General features: G+C 42.1%; 1 long non-coding RNA gene across 2 annotated transcripts in view; it reads right to left on the minus strand.

The window, feature by feature from the left end:
- The window catches only part of LOC128146069 (uncharacterized), a 147,262-nt gene that overhangs the window by 65,152 nt on the left and 62,985 nt on the right, over nucleotides 1-19,125 (minus strand). Inside the window, exon 1 of one of the 2 annotated variants that reach the window (XR_008236669.1) lies at nucleotides 8,711-8,830. The exons of the other annotated variant lie outside the window; for it this stretch is intronic. This is a non-coding gene — a long non-coding RNA (uncharacterized LOC128146069). Of the gene's footprint in view, nucleotides 1-8,710; nucleotides 8,831-19,125 lie in introns of those variants that run through there. 2 annotated transcript variants of the gene reach the window in all.

Raw genomic sequence — 19,125 nt, forward strand, 5'->3', positions numbered from 1 at the left:
GAATATAATAAGGAGGAGCTTTAGAGAGCATGAGTTTTCTTGTTCGTGGTACACAGCCGAAGTTTGCTTCCTGCAGAGTCTGAGCAATTAATACAATCAGCCCAATCCTCTGTGGGAGGTGAGGGTCAACATGAAACATCTAATTTCCTGAAAAACAATGTTCTCCCTTTATAAAATTCTGGAAGAAAAATTCTGAAAAAAAATCTAGGCCATGCCATGAATCCTGCACAGGAAAAATGGCCCGAAGACTAGTTTGCCTTTCTCCCAAGAGATACCTTGGAGTCTCAAGGACTACTTACTCATGCATCCCAGGGAACTGAGCTGTCTGTCAGAGGACAGTACCACCATGAACAGAGCTAGCAATGCAGATGCCTCTTTTACTGAGTCCTGTCCTACAGCTGAAGATTTTTTCATGTCATTGTACGCTTACAAGAGAGAGCAACCAGCAGCTAAAAATAATGCACACACTGAGGCACAGAATAAAAGAAAATATAAAACAATAATAATGGAAATAATAGGAAGGTTTAAACCATGGGAAAAGCAGAATTGAATTGAATTCTTTGTGTCTTCCAGGGAAGGAAAAAGGTACTTAAAATTCACCTGTTAAGCACACTTAAGGCCACATGGGCTTTCTCTTCCTGACCTTACATAACCTCAAAGTTTTCATCATCTTGCTCAACCCTGCAATTGGCTATTGTAATAAGGGGCCAAACAAACTCTTCTTCAGAGCTAAAGTCATGCAGAGGAAAATTGTAGCTTCATTCCTTTGGAAAAACACTAGCAGATTGTTATCTGACACTGATTATGAACAACACTGTGAGCATGAAGGATAGGACTGAACTGTTTCCTCTCAGACCTTACCATAAGCCATGCTGCACTACACAGAGTGCTACATCTAGAGGAGTCTTTAAAAAGGGTGCTTAAGCATGGCTAGAGCAAGGTCAGGGCCGAAACACAGAACCGTGGCACAGCTGGGACCAAAATGCATCAACCACTCACAAAGACACACTGGTCTAATTAAAATGAGTTTAAAGCTGATTCAGTGAGTGCTTTTAGGGCTACTTAAAATTCACCTAACATAATTTACTGTGGCACCCGACTAGATTAAGATTCACTGATATGGGCTGTTTTAAATTGAGTGAAGAGTATCTAGGCTGGGAAAGAGAAAAGAGGAGGGTGTTACGTCCATTCAATGAATTAGACTTTTGAGTTTGACTAGGAACAAGCTATACTGAATTAAGGTCTCATGCACTCAAAGAGCTTTTGTTTCCCTTCTCAGACAGCTTCCTCTGCCTCACCTACTAAAACATCTCCGTGCACAACTCATGGTGGCCAAAGGGGGACTGGGATTTGAGAGCACAATGCCTTCTCCCATACAGCCAGGTGCAGATATCGATATACTCCTTTGGAGGGGGTAGGGAAAGGAAATGTATACAGTAATCTGAGTTAGCCTCAGATTACAAACTTTCGTTCAACTTCTTAAGCTGTCTGGAGGAAGCATCTGGGGCTGCACTCCATTTGGACAATGCCAAAAGTGGTGGATGGGGAGTGGCAGAGTATGTAGGGATGATGGGGGCTGCTGGCAGGGGCCCTGCAAATGCTGCCACAGGTTGCAGAACATGGAAAGGGGTGTTCTACCTGTGCATGCCATGTCCTGACAGTGCAGGATGAGGGAGATGGGCTCTGCACGGAGGGTACTGTGTGTCCTGAGCACTCAAGGGGTACCGGGATGTTTGGAGGGCAAAAGGGCATGACCATTCAGCTGCTGAGTGGTCTGGGCAGCACCATCTAGTCAAAGGCCAGAGGGCAAGAAAACATCACAGCTGAGAGATGTGAAATCTTGGACTTGTATCCAAGAGGGTGGTGTACTCTTGGGTGTTGGAAGAAAAGCAGCCCAAGTTTAGCTTGTTGCTAGCCTCTGGGCTCTGTGGTATAATCTGGTGCTTAAAGACAGAGTGGCAGCCACTAAAGACAGTGGCAGCCCTGACACAGTTGGACACCCCAGGCTCAAGCTGAACAGTGCTGCACAATGCACAGCAGCCCTGTGCTTACAGGCAGATGTGTGTGGGAGGAAAACAGTGAGATTCCAGCATTTTCTCTGTCCTCTTTTTCCCCTCTGCCCCCAGAAATTGTGCCACTTTTGGCATGCTAGATGTAGCAAGATAGCAGCTGGCAGTGCTGTCCCCAGACTTGTCCACTGCCACGGGGAATCGGCTTCTGAAAGTAGTCAGGACTGGAGCCCTTTAGGGGTGCTCAGAGCATGCAGAGCCTCTGCGGCACCATCAGACCATGTGCTACAGAGCAGCAGAGTCAAGCTCCTACCCTGCACCCCTAACGCTGCTGTTAGACCCAGCTATCCCCATTAGCAAAGCAGTAATGGTGTGCAGAACTAAACTTGCTTGTCAAAACAGATTAAGGCTATCATTCCTCACAATACAGAATGAAAGGAGCACTAAGCCCTGCTTTGTCAAGAAAACAGCTGAAGTCAATGTAAACAGCATAAAAGCATCTGTAGCTGGCTTGTACTGCCCTTCTCTAGGAGCTCTGGCCTCCTTTAAAAGGTGTCTGTAGAAGGCTACTAGCATTGCTGAGTGAATCACCTCTCTCCTGGCTCTCACTGTAAGGGTATCGAGAACCTATCCCTTTTATTCCGCACCTCCCTACAAATCTCCTCTTAAGGATTAAGCTCTTTCCTAACCATTGGAAAATCCAGCTCCAGATGCCTGACCTACACGCACAGGCCCAGTCAACAGGGAGTGGAGGGGGATATCACATTTGTTTCTCAATTGATTGAAAGACCAAATGAAGCTGAGTCAGACAAATCCCTTGGTTTCCTCACACTCCACTCCCTTTGCTTTGGGGAGCTCCAATGTGCTGGGAGGGGAGATAATGTTTGGCAACAGCAAAGAGGAGTGTGCAGGAGAAGAAATAGGGAAGTCCACCTCCCCAAAATTACTGTAAAATCTGACTCTCAAAGATAGGCTGGTGAGACTGGGAGGAAGTGGAAAATCATGCCAGGAAGACTCCATTTGCTAGTCAGAGAGCAGAAAAGCTGGTCACTACCAGCGGATGTCTCCTGTTTTGTTATCTCTTCCTGCTGAGCTGCCCAATGGGAGGATGAAGATTTAGTCAGCCCATGGCCTCCCCACTTCCATGTGCTGCCTCCTTTGAAAGAACTCACTTGTTTTCAGCCTGGATATTTTATCCTGCCAGAGACTTGGTGCAACCAGTTCCTGCAGCCCCCTGCAAGGCCACAGCAAGGGCACAGAGGGGTGCAGTCCAACACAAGCCATGCTCTGGCAGGCCCCAACGGCCACCGGCAGCTGGTCCTGATTAGAGCAGCCCCCAAGATGCTGTAATCTTTTCTCTAATATTGCTCTAACCAGTGCTGGGGCCAGTTTGTAACCTGTCCTCAGATCAGGGAGCTATAATGAATTGGCTACAGCTCCCCGTAGGATCTGGGCACAGCTCGGATCGCAGCCTTTGCAGTTTAACTTGAGGCTAACACTTATCTGAGTCTAATGTTGCTGTAATTAGTTTTTCCCCAGTGCAAACCAGGACTGTTAGTGCTGCATGTTAAATAGAAAAGATATGAGGACAAAAGTATGTGAATTACTGTAAGTTTTGACTACTGTTCAGGCAAGTTTCAGCTGCCTGTTTACTTTGCTGCGGTATGAAGGCCTTGCTTCACTGAGGAACATATAGAACTGAGGCCGTACATAAATCAAACCTGAGCAATGCAGGAAAAGTACAGTATGCATTTCTTCCATAAAGGTAACAGTAAATAATCTACTAAGTTAATGGTTCACTGATGCAACTCAGTTTAAGAGGTGGAAAAAACCTAGGGATGTTTTATCTATGACCCTTGGCTTAGGTCTGAGATACAGCTTTAACTGAAGAGCAAAGGTTAACTGTAATAGAAAATGTCAGCATTACTATAGCTTACAAGCCACATTCTGAATTTTTTTGTCAAAATGAAGACAACTTCTTTAATTGTAGCAACACAACCATAAAAAGTCGATTGCAGAGAAGAATTTGCCAATGTTTCTTCAGAGTACCATGGAAGAAGACAGGAGTAGGTGGAAAGAGAAGGCTTGGGGAAGAGGGGAGACTTCATATTCGCTTGAAAATTATGAAGAGAAACAATAGTCAGGACAGCTCTCGTTGATGGGAGAAACATCCTTTTAGACAGAGCTAAACACAGTAAATTTCATGTCTCAAAAGTTGTGCCCAGGCACAGCTTTCACTATGGGCTCAGTATTATCCTACCAGACAGAGCATAAGCAAAGAAGCAAGATGCAAAAAAATCAGGCAAATAGTAGGAACTCTTCAGACAATGTTGCCCTCGGGTAGCACATAAATGTAAAGGAGAGCAGAACATAGTGCCTCAGCCTGGGGGCTGGCCTTCCAAAATGCAGCCGGGGGGAAATACATACATTTCCCAGCTGAAAATCTAACAAACACAGCGTAAGACTGGAGGGTACTGCCATCACTTTGTTTGACTGACAACTGCTAATAGCTTGGGGCATGGTGAGGGGAGGAAAATTCACTCCTGGCAACTATGAACAGCAAGTCCCTGCTCTTGACTGGTATTACAAGACACCAATACTGAACTGGGCATCTTGCACAGAAATAGCGTGAAGTAAAATGACAGTGAGGGCAGCATGAGACACTGACAAGCACCAAAAAATAAAAAATAAATTGAAAGCAGTCAGTCTCCACTGAGATGAATTTTCATGTGGTTTTTCTGGCATTGTCTTTTGGAAAACACTGGGGATTTGCTACGCTTTCAACTTCTGGAGTTCTCACAAAACCTCTAAACCAGGTCTTTTTTATAATAGGAATTTTGAAACTATTTTTTGCATTCTTTTAGATTCGTTCAATTCTTGACCCCAATTACATTGAATAATGTGGTTACGACTAACATAAATATAGTTCCGTTATAAATCAGGACATGTTTGCCTGGAGACAGCCCTTTTTCTTCCCCTTGCTCATGTTCTGCAGCTGTCCAAATACATCCCCACAATCCCTGGAACCTGCAGCACAGTCTCACTGCCACAGCTGGTAGGGGCAGAGGTAATCGGCTGCAGGCTTCCCTCCCTTTGTGCCCAGCCAACAAGCCAATGCATGCTCCAGTTTACACTGTGATGCTGAAAGGCTGAAAGAATATTGTGTTCCTGTGAGGGGTATTCGATCTCCCTACCAGGGATGAGGGCCGCCCATGTCAGTTTGATAAAGATTCAGTAGCTGGCTGGTTGACTCCCTGGGGCACAGTTAAGTCTTGGCTTAACTGGAGCAGACATCTTACTGCATCTCTATGCAGAGAATAAATGATTCCAGGAATGCAACTATAACTGAGTATTCAAGGCTTTCCACAGTGGGGATTATTAAAAAGACAGCAATTGTCATCAGATATCAGTGATACCACATTTGATTAGAATAGGAAATAAAATCTTTACTGGTATTATCTGCTGGTGAATGCTGATCTTAACTGTCATGCTGCTCTGGTACATCAGGTGTCATATCAACACGAGGACAGCTAGGGGAATTAGGAGCCCAGCAAATTACTTCCATGATCCTCTCTTCCCCACCAAACAGAAGACTTGTCAGGAAGATTTTGCATTAAATGATACAAATTGCAGGGCCAGCAAACTGATGGAGAAAAAAGGGCTCACCCACCTTGACGGAACTAATTTCCCACCATGTCCCTTGTAATTCTTTTTTCATACTCACCTCCTACTGCCAGTTTACCAAAACAACCCCCTAAGTTGTTCTAAGACAAGAGGATCAGCTCTTCTTCTAAAATTTTCAGACTCCACTGGAAAAGGCCAGAAGTGCTCCCAGGAAAACCTGTTCTTGGGAGGTTCCCACCCCAGTTCCCAGTTCACTGGAGGTCACACTGGATAAGCATTGACAAGCTTAATGAAACAGTGGGGTTCAACATCTACCTGCAAATACATGCCAGCTCAGGATCTCATCCTTCAAAAGTGTATTCATGTAAAAACTCCTGCTCAAGTCAGTGACATGGTAGAACATCCCTAGAAGAAAGTCTTTGACATCTTGTATAAGAGTTTTGAAAATACAAATGAATTTTCAAATGATACTGAAACACGACCAAGCCTCTAAACTGTCATTAGCAAACATCAATCAGGTCAAAGAGAAAAGAGCTTAGCCTTCTGCCTACAAGGGGATCTAGAACTCAAATTCTACCATTTGTAGCAATTTCTCAGATGTTCACACAATTTTGCCACTATCTGAGATATACATTTGCACAGTATGTTGGTGGTAAATCTATTCAATTAGGAGCTGAATCAGGACTGAATTTAATATGTTTTTATTCTTTTCATTTTATTAGAGTCAGGAAATTCTGTTTGATCCAGCAGATCTTACTCTAACAACAGGTTTGATGGAACTCACTGCCTGGAGACACAAAAGGCCATAAGTACCAAAGTCCTAGCTGCTTTTGGTCTGAATGCCCCATGCAAATGTGCCTGGTGGGGGCACAGGCAAGACCCAGCTCCATGCAGCAGACTCACAGGAACTGCCTGCATCTTGCTACACTACTCAAGCAAGTAAGGAAACTGAGTGCTTCCTGCAAACAAAGTGGTCTCCCCACAGAACATGGTCACCTTCCTCTTACAAGACTATTGCCTTTATACCCCACCTTCACCAACAGCTCAGTGGCTAGAGCATTCACTGAAAATGGCAGTGTGGAAGGGAAACAGGTTTAATTCCCTTCTGTAATTGAGGGACATACCTGCTACCCCACAGGCATTGGAGGAAGAGCTTTCTCAGCTCTGTTGGGAGCCACTGTTCAACTTTGCATTGAATCGTTAAACAGTGACTGAGCCAGAAAGAGACTATTTCTCAGCCTAAAGCTAAAAAATGAGCTGGCCTACCGAATATATGAACTCCTGCCTCGGCTGCATCCACAAGCTTAGGACTTTAGCTACAGATCAATAATTATGAAGTGCACCACCACAAAATGTCCACTTGCCTTGACCTATGACTGTGTAGTATTTATGGCTCTTTTCTGTATATTCCCTGTTCACGGATGTTGAACTTGGAGATTATTTACTCAGGGGCAGATTCTGATTCATTAACACAGAAGAGGAGCTATTCCATGAATAGTCCCGCTGAGACTAACTGGACTTTCAGCTTTACTGCCCAGCTCTATATCCCCTCTCATCAAAAGGTTAACTGAGAGTAAAATACTAGAGGATTATTTTTACCCACTGGGGTTTTATTTCAAAATACCTTCATGCTTTCAGAACATTGAGTTTAGAAAGTTCACCCATTAGAGTGCAGTACATTGGCATGAAGTGAAAGTTTGCAGCTACACGTGATCCCGGAAACTCTGCAATACATGCTGAAGTGCAGTATCATAGTTTTGCAATTAGATTCACATTCTAAAAAAGAACTGAGATAAACTAAGAAATAGTTCTCCTACAATATGGCAAAGAACTATGAGAATTTATATGAAATTAGCAGCCAGCTGCTTCCCAGCCTCTTGTCATTATCCTGGGCTTAGCAATAGGAAAAAGTTAGGGTGGAGCAAGAAAGCCATCGTGTCCTCTTCGGACACTTTATAGGAAGTTACACTGATGAAGTTCTTATCGTTAGAGTGGAAACCACTTCTTGGTACCTTGGAAAGCCTGCATGCACTCACGGTGCTAAAACCTAGTTCCACGCATTGTATTGAAGTGTTACCTGCACTGACACTGAGCCAACATCATGGTAGCTTCAAGCTACACTACGTGAGGGCTGCTGCTGCAAGGGGTAGGTCTGACTATGTTATCTCTGCCCTTGTGCAAGCACTAATCCTTGCATGACTGCACAGGGAGCCAGATCTGGGAACTGATCCACATGAGAATCAACCCAATGTATCAGCTAGCCTGTGTTCTCCACATGACTCCATAAGCACTGGTGCTGAACACAGCTGGGGCAGTACAGCCACTGAGACACCTTTCTCACTGGAGGGGAACCCACACATGGATTAGCACAAGGCAGTCATGATGCTGCAGGCTAAGAGGCTCTACTGTCATGCTAACCTCATGAAGCAACCATCAGTGCAAATGAGATGACAGGACAGGTGCTGAATGGATATCCACACAGCGTACATCTGATGTACAAGGGTTCAAATGGAAAACTAGGTTGCTCTTATATGCGGTTGTGAAATTCTCCTGAGTGTTTCATAAACAAACATTTGCATCTTGGACACCTTTTAACATTTCTTCAGACACCCATGTTGAGCAAACTAGATACATATGTTTTCTTTGTAAAGTTTCCAAACACAGTTGCCTCAACTTTTATTTCAATGTCAGTGGGAATCTAAGCTAGGTAAAAGAGCCCAAGACAGGGCCCTTTGGGTAAAAGAATATTGCAAATTATTTATTCAAAAGGTCTAGTATAATGCAATGTAATGTTTTGCAGTGGCAGGCATTTCACATGTATCAATACTTCTATATTGATCATGCAAGCCCATCACAGCTCACACAAGGGAAGAGCACAGCCTATGCAACCTGCTACCACCAAACTCAGGAAGGAGCTGTTGTGCCCTGATACTGGCCCTATAACGTATGCACACCACTCTGTGGGTGACATGAGGCTATAGCACCTGCTAGCTGCCCCCCTAAGCACCCCAGAGTTTCACTCACGCACAAACTTATCCAAACAGGAGCTTTCAAAGGGCCTCACTTCTCACTGATACCTGTCATGCAAGCATCACTGGAACCACCAGACTCTTCGTTAGCAGAGGTAACTTCAGCTCAGTGCAGGACTTCATTCAAGATAGAGAGTTTCTGTGGTGCCCTTTACTAGAAATGGGTGGGACCCCATACAGTTCATACTGCAAGGGCCACAGAATTGTCTCGTTCCTGACTCTTACATTTAGTTCCTCATCTCTTGACCCAAGGAACCTTTGAGGAGGGGCCAGAGCAGCAGTTGTATGATCCTAGGTCATTGCTATCCATATATGCATCGTGATTCAGGTTATCCAGAGCAATATGCATCGGCTAACGTTAGCTCAAGTACTGGCAAACTGGTGCATAAACCCATGCTAGAAAATAATGAGGAGGTTGCTTGGAGGTTGGAACACAAGCCTTGGATTGGCTATAGAGGTGTAAATCTTGCTTCACTGGGCTTAGAGTTGCATAGGAAGATTTATCCCCAAGATTGTCTCTTGCAGGACATGCCTTGCAAGAGCAGATTAAATTTGCAAGCAGAAATAGTGTGTTGCTCTTTTTCCCGCCTCCCTGGAATAATTTTATTGATACAGCGCCAAATCCTCTTTTCTGTATACAGCAGTATGGTTCTGCAACTACTTATTTAAAATCGGCAGTTAGCTATGGCCTTACACCCACCTAACAGAGCGGGATTTGCTCTGTTGTCTTTTTGTTGAAATGTGACTACCCTTCCTTCATACCCTTCCTTCTCTCGTGCAGATGCTGACCACAAGGAAAGCCACAATGATAAAGCTGTTTTCTCTTATTAGTCCATTTTTGTAAACAGTTCTGAATGCATGAGCATAGGTCCTTGATGTGTGTTAAGGAATGGAAATCTCCACTCTGAGTTGAAGTCCTAATGAATAAACTTATGTTTCCTTAGCTTGAAAGGAGAATGTTGCCTAGGTAAAGCTGTATCTAGAAAAATCTTTTCAAAATAGAGGGAATTTAGGTGCAAAAATAATGCAGAATCACCTCCTAATTGTCCCCTTATTTACACTGCTCTGATTTTTTTCTGCTCTGCTGGAGCATTTTTTGTTTTCATCCCCCTTTTCTTTACTTTATTGAGTTATTGACAGTCAGATAAAATATTACAATAAACCCCGTGTATCTAAAAAATAGGCCTGACTCATTAGGCTGAGTCAATCTAACACATTTTCCAAATTATACTCATATAGTCTAATTTTAAACCATCTTAATGTAATTTAAAAATGTTTCAGATTTTGGCAGAAAAAAAAGGCAGCGAGCAATGGTAGAATAAAGATCCAGCTGGCAAGGAAATAGAAAGGAGAAAACAATTTTGAGAAATACATTGTAAATGGCAAAGAACTAAGCATCTAGTATAATGAAAGCAAATGGATTTTAATAACCCAGCTAAATTGTTTATGTATTTTTTAAATAAAAATAATTAACCATCTTACAAAAACAAAACCTTCTTAAATACAATGTACTTACAGAGACTCTTGAGTGGAAAAGCTTTCTACTGCTCTGGCTTATAGAAGCACACACAAAAGAAATTCTTCCCTCTAAAACCACATAGTAACAAATGTTGCGTTTTGTTCTCACATTGCTCTGCAGAAATTATTAGCTAGTAGCTTTCTTACAGATAATTAATTATTAGCGGTCTTAAATACAGATATGCAAAAAAAGAAAACCAAGAATACAGCTACCCTTCACCTGCCATTGTCACAGGCAGTATTTGGGGCTGATTATCAGGTGAGCTGTTCTTACTGAAAGGGAAAGTATGGATGCTTCCAGAGATACTTCTAACAGAAGAAATAAGAAGTAATCCTCAGAAAATGTAATTTTTTTGTCCTGAAAAGGGTATATTAAGAACAAGTATGATCTCTCTACTTGGTCTTTCCACAGAAAAGTACAGTAACTGAGACAAAAAGAAGAAAGGTTGAAAAGCAAGATATGCTCAACTGAAAATGAGAAACTTCATCTGGAAACTGCTTAAAAGATGTCTCAAATGTAGACAAATGTCCTGGGTAGGCTACATCTCCCATGATGTATCTCTGTCTGTCCTCCCAGCATGGATGAAAATTTTGTCACAGGAAACCCTTGCCGCAGTGTATCAGATGTGAAATAGCCCAGTTGGGGACATTGTCCTCTTGAGGCAAATAGGCTCACAAAAGCCTGTTTCTCAATTCCTGCTGTTAAAACACTCAGGCTTGACCTGGGGCTTTAGTAGCTTTTTGGGTTTAGGAGGCAAAAAGCCCACTTGCTTTTCAGATGGGTATAGAATAGGGTGGTTTGGGGAAAAAAAAGCCTTTCTGGATATTAGAGCATCAATCTAGCTACAGCCAGAGGAAATCCCTGTGAAAGAAAACTGACACATACAAGGCAACCAAACCTTAAGCACTTAAACACCTTCTGGCCCGCAGCAGCAGGACTTGTGTGCTGTTATGTGACCGTGGAGATTGATGTAGGACAAGACAGAATCTTGCAGGTGCCCACCCTCCGGGGACCCCATCACCAGCCGCAGTACAGCGCAGCGGCCATGTCCACCACTGTCACCTTGTAGCTCAGGTGCAGCGAGTCACTGGCTTGCAGAGCAGCCCACATGCTGCATCTTGCATGTGGGCCAATGGATCGAGATCACTGCAATGAGCAGGAGACAGGCCTCGTGCAGGATGGACACTCCCTGCACCTTGTTCACCATGTGAGAGACCTCTCTAGTCTGAATTAAGAATTAACCAGTAACAATGGTCAGTCAATGTAGAAAACTGAGATTGCAGGTACTTCAGTTAAAAATCAGCAGCAAAACTGGCAGCAACTTAAGAGAGTGTGATCCTTAGTGATGCTGTGCTAGAACACCATCCTGCTAAACCCAGAGAGTCAGTAACAACAGTTATTTTGGGTAGCTGTGCTTACCAGGATCAACTAGGATGCCAGTCCTACAAGGAGATCTGCAATGACTTGACTGCCATTGAAGTCAGTAAAAGAAACAGTCTCTTTGCAAGATCGGGGCTAGAGAGTTTAAATGCATAGAGCAGCCAGCTCTCGCTTGTCTTCTTTTGACTGGGCAAATAGGTGCTATGAAGAAAATGACCCAGCTGCATCACCTTGCAAAACCTCGCTGTTGGAGGTTTCAGGAGTCGGTCTGCTGGCCATTTGAGGTGAAGCCATAGCCTTATGCTTGCCATCAGTCTTCCCTCTCTATTCATGTCTTAGCATCTCATCAGACAGGTACACTTGTAGTCACCCTGCTACTGATGGAGGGGCTGAACAGCCACAGATACACTCAGAGGCTTCATGATCATATGATGCTGATGAGGTGGTGTGGAACCAGTCTGAGTGATGCCTTTCACCAGAGACTCCTTAGGTTAGTTGCTGGTAACAAATGTCTGTCTCCCCTTTTCTTTCCTCAAGGCTGTTTGCTCCAGCCATCACGAGGCTTAGTGCCAGTGCTCTCAGCAAAGAAGGACAGCACAGCTGTCTAGCCAGACTCCCGTCCTGCCACAAACTTTATGCACAACCTCTGCCCAGCCCCCGGCACAGCAGGGTTTCAGGTGCTGCCTCCAATAGTGCAAATGATAAACAGCTTCTGGCACAAGCATAGACTCAACTTCAGCAGCACAAAAATGAAATAGTACCAGGAGATGGTTTTAGTTATTCAAATTTGCTCTAATTTCAGTATGTCACTCAGAAAATTACTGTGGTGTGCACAATAAAAAATTAGGAAAAAACAAATCAAAGGGTTAAAGAGATACAGCATTATAATTGACAAGATATTTACATTGTTTGGTGGTTTTTTTCCTTCATGATTCTGCCAAAACCGACCTATAACCACAGCCTTCAATTTTTCAAGTGTATTTGCCGGAGGCAAGGCAAATTTTTGCACCTACACACGTGGGCTTTTTCCAGGCATGTATGTGGCTGTTGTGAGTGTTATTATCCTTCATTAAAAGTGATAGATCTTCAAGATAAACAGGCACGGATTACCATTCCCCAGCTGAGTCTGGATTTATTACGTAAGTAGTCACTCAATTTCTATAGTTCAGCTTTACAAACATAAAGTTATATGTGCTTTCTCAATATCTCTCATCACATTATAATTTCTTTTCTCTTTACCTGGAATCTCTTATAATTTTTCAGAAGCCAAAACAGTTTCTCTTACTAAATACTAACCAAGTACTGAAAATACATACATTAAACTATGGAGTGTTAGCTCAGCAAAATCTAACTTAGTTCCAAAACAGAAAGTTTTTCCTTAGAAAATACTCCAGGTGTACTTACAGGCTCATGCAAGTTTGTTTTTCAGTGAAGGTAATGTAGAATTTTCCTTCATTGTGCAAAAAAATCAGTAGTCACATGTTGTAAGAAAGCTTGTCTGAAGTGATGATAGGTTGCCTAGATATACCAAAATGCCTGGATACACCAGGATAAAACAGGATTATTTTTTTAAAGAACAAACCACTTTGTCGGACATTAAACAGACTTAGTCAAAGATCAAATTTTCACAGAAGTGGCAGTATCTGTATTTGTTCAATGAGCTTGCTTTAAGTTTCCACACACAGCTAACCTCTCAATCAGCTCCTTACATTATTTGTTGGCTAGCCTGAAAGCTTCAAGCAAAGCTACTTAAATGGCCATTTAAGTATGCTTGTGTCTCAAAGCACTGCAGATTGATTTCATTCATAGAGATGGAAACTATGCAGAGAAAGAGGACGGGGCAGGAAGCCACAAGAAATAGTATCTTAATATTATTTGCAGTGTAGAAAAACTGCCCTAGTTCTTCTATTTATCCACATGCTAAATGCTCTTGGGGCAACCTCTGGTCCTTGAATGTTTGGCATTGGATTGGAGTGATGTCCATGTGCAGCAGGCAAGCAGCTGACTACTTTTTCTTGCACACCCATCCACACAGTCCAAAGTACATTCTTCTAATGTACAATGGCTCAATTATGGCTCTGCCTCCAGATGTTCATCTCCAAAGCCATGGCAAAACTGCTTCTCAGACCCCTGGCCGAGTTTGCCATGTAGGGAATTAGGGCTGGCTGGAAAAGAGCTATTGCATTTCATGCAAAATAATTTCAGTGTCTGAAATTTGTCTTCAACACAATATAAAATAAAAACAAAAACTCTCAAATATCCTGGGAGACCGAGCCCTGCATCCCCAACTCAATAGTCAGCAGTAAGAGCATTCATTGATCTGTGGGAAACTCAGGTTCAAGTCCCCACTCTGAACCAGGAAAACACTGACTTGAATCTGGATCTCCCACATCTCGGATGAGTGTCCTAACCACTAAGCTTGGGTGGAGCTCTTCCTCTTGCTTTACCCCACCCTGGATCTGATGACATTTTTACTGAAACAGATATATTTGTGTGAAGGGAAGAAAAAAAAAAAACAACAAAGCCCAAAACTCAAGAACAACTCTGATATGAAAAACCACTTCCGGATATTTAGAATCTGCCAGAATCTGGATTTATTCATCCATTTTGAAAATAGGTAAAAACATGATGCTTACCCTTTTTGAAGGACCCCATTAGCAAATACAAGACAGGCCTGTTCTACAGTAGAGGAACAGGATTTGTCAAGTGAAACAGAGGGAAATACATCCATTGCACATTTCAGAGTGCTCTGCAGGACTTACTGAGCAGCAGCCAGAGAAGAAGGACAAAGGAAGCGATGGTGCCAAAGGTTTCAACAGAGTATAGACTGTCCCAACACTCTTCCAGTCATGGAAAAGACACTGTAGGAGCAAGGAGGATGCATATGGAGGCTCCCTTGAGCATTCCTGAGGCATGGAGAGCAGGGTAAAGGGTGAATTGTATCTCCTCCTTTTCCTGCTAACTCCTTGAAGGACAGTACCAACTGGGCACTGGGAGGTAGGTCAGGGGCTTTTCACATGAGGATGCCAAGCACTTCAACTGGTGAATTAACCCAGAGACCTCATGTCCCAGACAACAGCTAGATCCTATTATTTTCAGGGCAGACCTTGAGCCTGCTGAGTATGGTCCCACTCCTATTTTTGTACCATGAAAACTCACTGTGAAGGCTGCTGTGAAAAACAGCATCAGTTCCAACGAAGCTGCCTGCTTTTCTGTTCAGCAAGTGTGAAACATAACTGAGTTATACCAGTTTTGTGGGGGAGGGAATTACAAAACTGCCTGACAAACTGCCATGGATTTCACTAGGGGCCAGCCCAGCGTTCCCTTGGTGAAGTCCCCACTGAACTGCCTTGCTTAGGACTCAGCCACACGGTGTACTCTATTGCATTATTCTGTTCATTATTTCCTTTTCCTGATGGGTCTCTTAACTGTTCCATAGATTTTATACACATGGAATCAAAAGCTTATTGTTTTATGTACTCACAGGTCAAAGAAAAAGATGCACTGATTTTTCCAGAACTTATTTCTACTTTTTTCTTCTTTTTTTTTTTTTTAATATAGAAGCCTTTTGCTATGAAATATGGGATTCTCTTCAATTATTAACTATGTGGTAACTTATTATACAAGATAAAATTAAATTACTGTTTAACCTTGGGCCATACACCAGCAGTAGTCATTTTGTGTGACACCATTTCACACTGAATTCCCTTGTACCAGGGGAAATCTTTGGGTTTTAATTTTTTACAATTTTCTTGTATTTATACTCCGGAAAAGGATGGTCAAATGCAAAATACATTTCTCTGGCTCTACTGGAGCTTGAATTTGATCCTAATAGTACTGAAGTTCTCAAGCACTATACCAGTTCTGTGAATGTAAAGAAACACAGCAGGTGTGCATTAATAATTGTTTAGGGGGAACTATTTTCAGTTTTTATCCACTCAAAGCAATAGATGTAATGGGAGATAAAAGAATTAAGCGCTCTGTCTTTCCAGACACCTGATTTCTTTTAACATCATGGAAATGAACAGTCTCATTGAAGAGGCCAAACAACATAGACAAAGTTATGTAGAAAGAAAAAAAAGCTATCTTCTAACACAAAGATATTTGGAGAAACTCATACAACTGATTACCCTGTAAATACTGAAGAATATAGACAAGCATATCAGTCAGTGCTCCCAGGCAGCATATCAACTTGTGCTGACCAAGTCACCTTCCTGTTTGGCTGCAACCTTTTTTTTTTTTTTTCCTTCCTTTTTTTTTTGATATATCAAATTAACACCTGACATTTGCTGTTGAAAAATGCATCTCCAATCAGCTCATCTCCATTATCAGCAGACAAATATTATTTGTTTGTAATATTTCAGGAAAGACTGTAGTCTAGCAGATGACAGGAAGTGTATTTACTTTCTATAGGATTTTTTTTAAGCAGCAACTGCTTCCACCCAGCTTGGATACCAATACAGTCCTATTTGTACAGTACCATTGGCTGGTTCAGGATCAACAAATTGGAGGCAGATCTGGAACCGGTCATTTCATTAGAGACATAAGAAAAACATTACTGGATCAAACCAAGGTCCTGTATTCAGGCTCCAGCAGTAATGAGTAACACACAGTGATATTTCCCTAGTACAGCCTCCCAGCCTACAGTAACTGCTCCAGCTTCCTAACCATAAGCAGTATCCTTCTGCTTAATAGTCTTTGATGGATTTTCCCTCCATATATTTCTCTCATACTTTTTAAAACTGTCAGCTTTTGCCATCCACCACAATTCATATCAATGGGTTTCACATTGTGCTAAACCCCTTTCTGTTTGCTTTGAACATGCCCCTTGATAATTAATTTGATGTCACATTCTGCAACACTGACCAGCATCCCCTAATCGACTCTACAGGCCATTCGGGACCTTGATTGCCTCTTACTCAACCAGGCTGCTAATTCCTAGCCACTTTGGTTCTCCTGTGTACGGAAACCGTTCTCTGCCCTTGGTTGCCTGCAGCTCTTCTATCCTTCCTGAGATAAGAGTGAACACTGCACAGTGTTCAAAATGTGGATGTAGCAAGGATTTACATAGTGATGTAACAGTATATTCTAATGTGTTCTCTATTCCTCTCCACTAAATTTGAATATTTCATATTTTTTTAACTGCTCCTGAACACTGAAGCCGGCATTGTTACAGAATTAGTTAATAAAACCTCCAAATCTCTACCTGAGTGCTAGCAAGTAGTTCAGAACTAATGAAGTCAATGTGTTTCTCCTCCGCACATTGCTACACGCTGAGGTCGAAAAGGCTCTACTAGTATCCTGTAGTACAGTACACACCACATGAAGATCTGGCATCAGATATTCTAAGTATTTCAAAGTCTCTGTGTGATCCAGCTTGGTTTGTTAATCTGAAATGTCAATTCAAGTGTTCTCTCAGCTTCTAGGGTTCCTCCCAGAGGGCTGTTCAATCCTTACACTAGATTGTCCTATGCACTTTATAAAAGGCTGGGGAGTCTAGATTAATATTCAAGCTGTTGGAAGAGGCAACAGGTCTCTTCTTAGCTCTTTATGTGAAGCATCCATTCATCTCCCAAAAGATGTTTAACTGCTAACACATCTGCATTTCACAGTGGTCTTGAGAGAATGCAGCACATAACAAATTTGACACTAGTTTGTATATCTAATATTGAGGTAAGATAATTTCTAAATAGCTGCTTTTTCTTACTGTAATACTAACCCTTTTCCATACTTTCCCACTCAGTCACTTCACAGAAGACAGGTATTTTTAAAGATTTGTTGCAGACGATAACACTAGAAAAAAATTTAACAGGAATAAACATGACAGAGATCTTATAGTGTGTAACCCTTAATTTTACCTACCTCTGACCAAAACATTTAATTGTGAGGGTATAATTAGAGTCACTGTGTCAAAACCTTCTCTCTCAGCTACATTGCCAATACAGAGCATTGTCCTTTACCCTACATTTAACACAGGTCATGGAAAAGGATTCTAGTCAGTTGTATTCCCTAAACCACAGAAGCTGTCCTTCCACAATAATCTCTTTATCAAACCACCAGATTATTTTCTTGCTTAATATGACAGACATAATAAAACACTGGGGGCTTTGAGTTTCTTTCCAAAGTTCACAAGGTATGTTGACTTGTACATACATGCTTTAATGACAAGAGCTAAAACACACTGAAAAAATATGCAGCAGCATTGAAAGTGATCCAGGATGAGCAATACGATATTCAGCTTTACTAATTAGTGCAGAACATAGTTACTAAATTACCAATATCATTAACACACTGCATGCAACTTTGCATAATAGACTGTAAACTAACCACATTGTAATTCCTGAGAACAGATAAGCACATTTGGTAGATGAAGCTCCCAAAGAAAATTTCCTTAGTCATAACAGGATCCAACTCTTCTATTTTCCCTCCCCTATCACATAATTTTTTTAAGCAGATGAACTCTTGGACATTGATTTTTAATAGTTTTTTTTTCAAACAACGAGAGAATCTGATATGATTCTGTGCAAAGCTGAGTTAATTTTCTGGATACAGCATTAAAATCCAGGTCACACTCAGTCACTAATCATCTTTGTATATGCAAAACTCCACATCACATAGGTAAGAGAAGATAAAAGCCTGACAGACTCACAGTTACTTACCTTTTGTATCACATTACTTATTTCAACCAAATTTGACAAGGAGGAGTATATAACCAAAAGAAAGAGAATGCTGTAAATAAGGTAAAGCTTTATATATTTTAAAAATTCAGAGACATCAAGAGTTCTTTGGCTGACAGTAAAACAAAGCCTCTGCCTGGGTTAGCCTCCTCTGTGGTGGCTGCACCATCAAAGTTGACACAATAACTCTTAACCTGTAAGTGGCCAAGAATCTCCCATGAGCTTCCATGCACCATTACTTCCATGGCTGGCCTAGCCAGGTATTTATGTGAACAACACTACTTAGCCTAGATGTGAGCCCCTCCTCTCCAAAACAATACACACTTTACCCTTTCAATTTTACAGTTACCTGTGTCTGAGATCATATCTTATAGAACTTTGGGCTGAGATACTTTAGGACTCCTTTCCAGACAGCTGGCCCAGATGCAGGACAACTTGCCTGTCTTCCAAGAACACCATGGCAAAGGCATTGCAGGACTAGCAGCCCTTGAATGATTTAGTCTCAACTATAAGGTGCACAAGTTCCAGTCCACATTACAGGCAAATCTGGGCTAAGACAGGCACACACTTGAGCAAAATTTGTGTTTAAACCATCTTGACACCAAAAGGACTAAGTCATAAATCCAGCTAAGATCCAGGTTGGCAGTGCAGTATTGATGTACTCTGACTAAAATGCACCTTGTGGGAAGTACCCCCTCCTCCTTGAGTTTGGCAAACACAGTGCATCTAGAAGACCTTTCACATCAGCATATACAACCTGAAGCAAAAGCTAGGAGTCACGTAATTTCTCAGTTCTAATCAGATGCCCGAAAGCACTGGCTGAAATAATTTTTTGTCTCTTCCTACCTCCTTTCTTTCTCTCTCTCTGTCCCATGCACTTCACTTAG

Source organism: Harpia harpyja, chromosome 9, assembly GCF_026419915.1.
Source record: "Harpia harpyja isolate bHarHar1 chromosome 9, bHarHar1 primary haplotype, whole genome shotgun sequence".
Classification (NCBI taxonomy): domain Eukaryota; kingdom Metazoa; phylum Chordata; class Aves; order Accipitriformes; family Accipitridae; genus Harpia; species Harpia harpyja.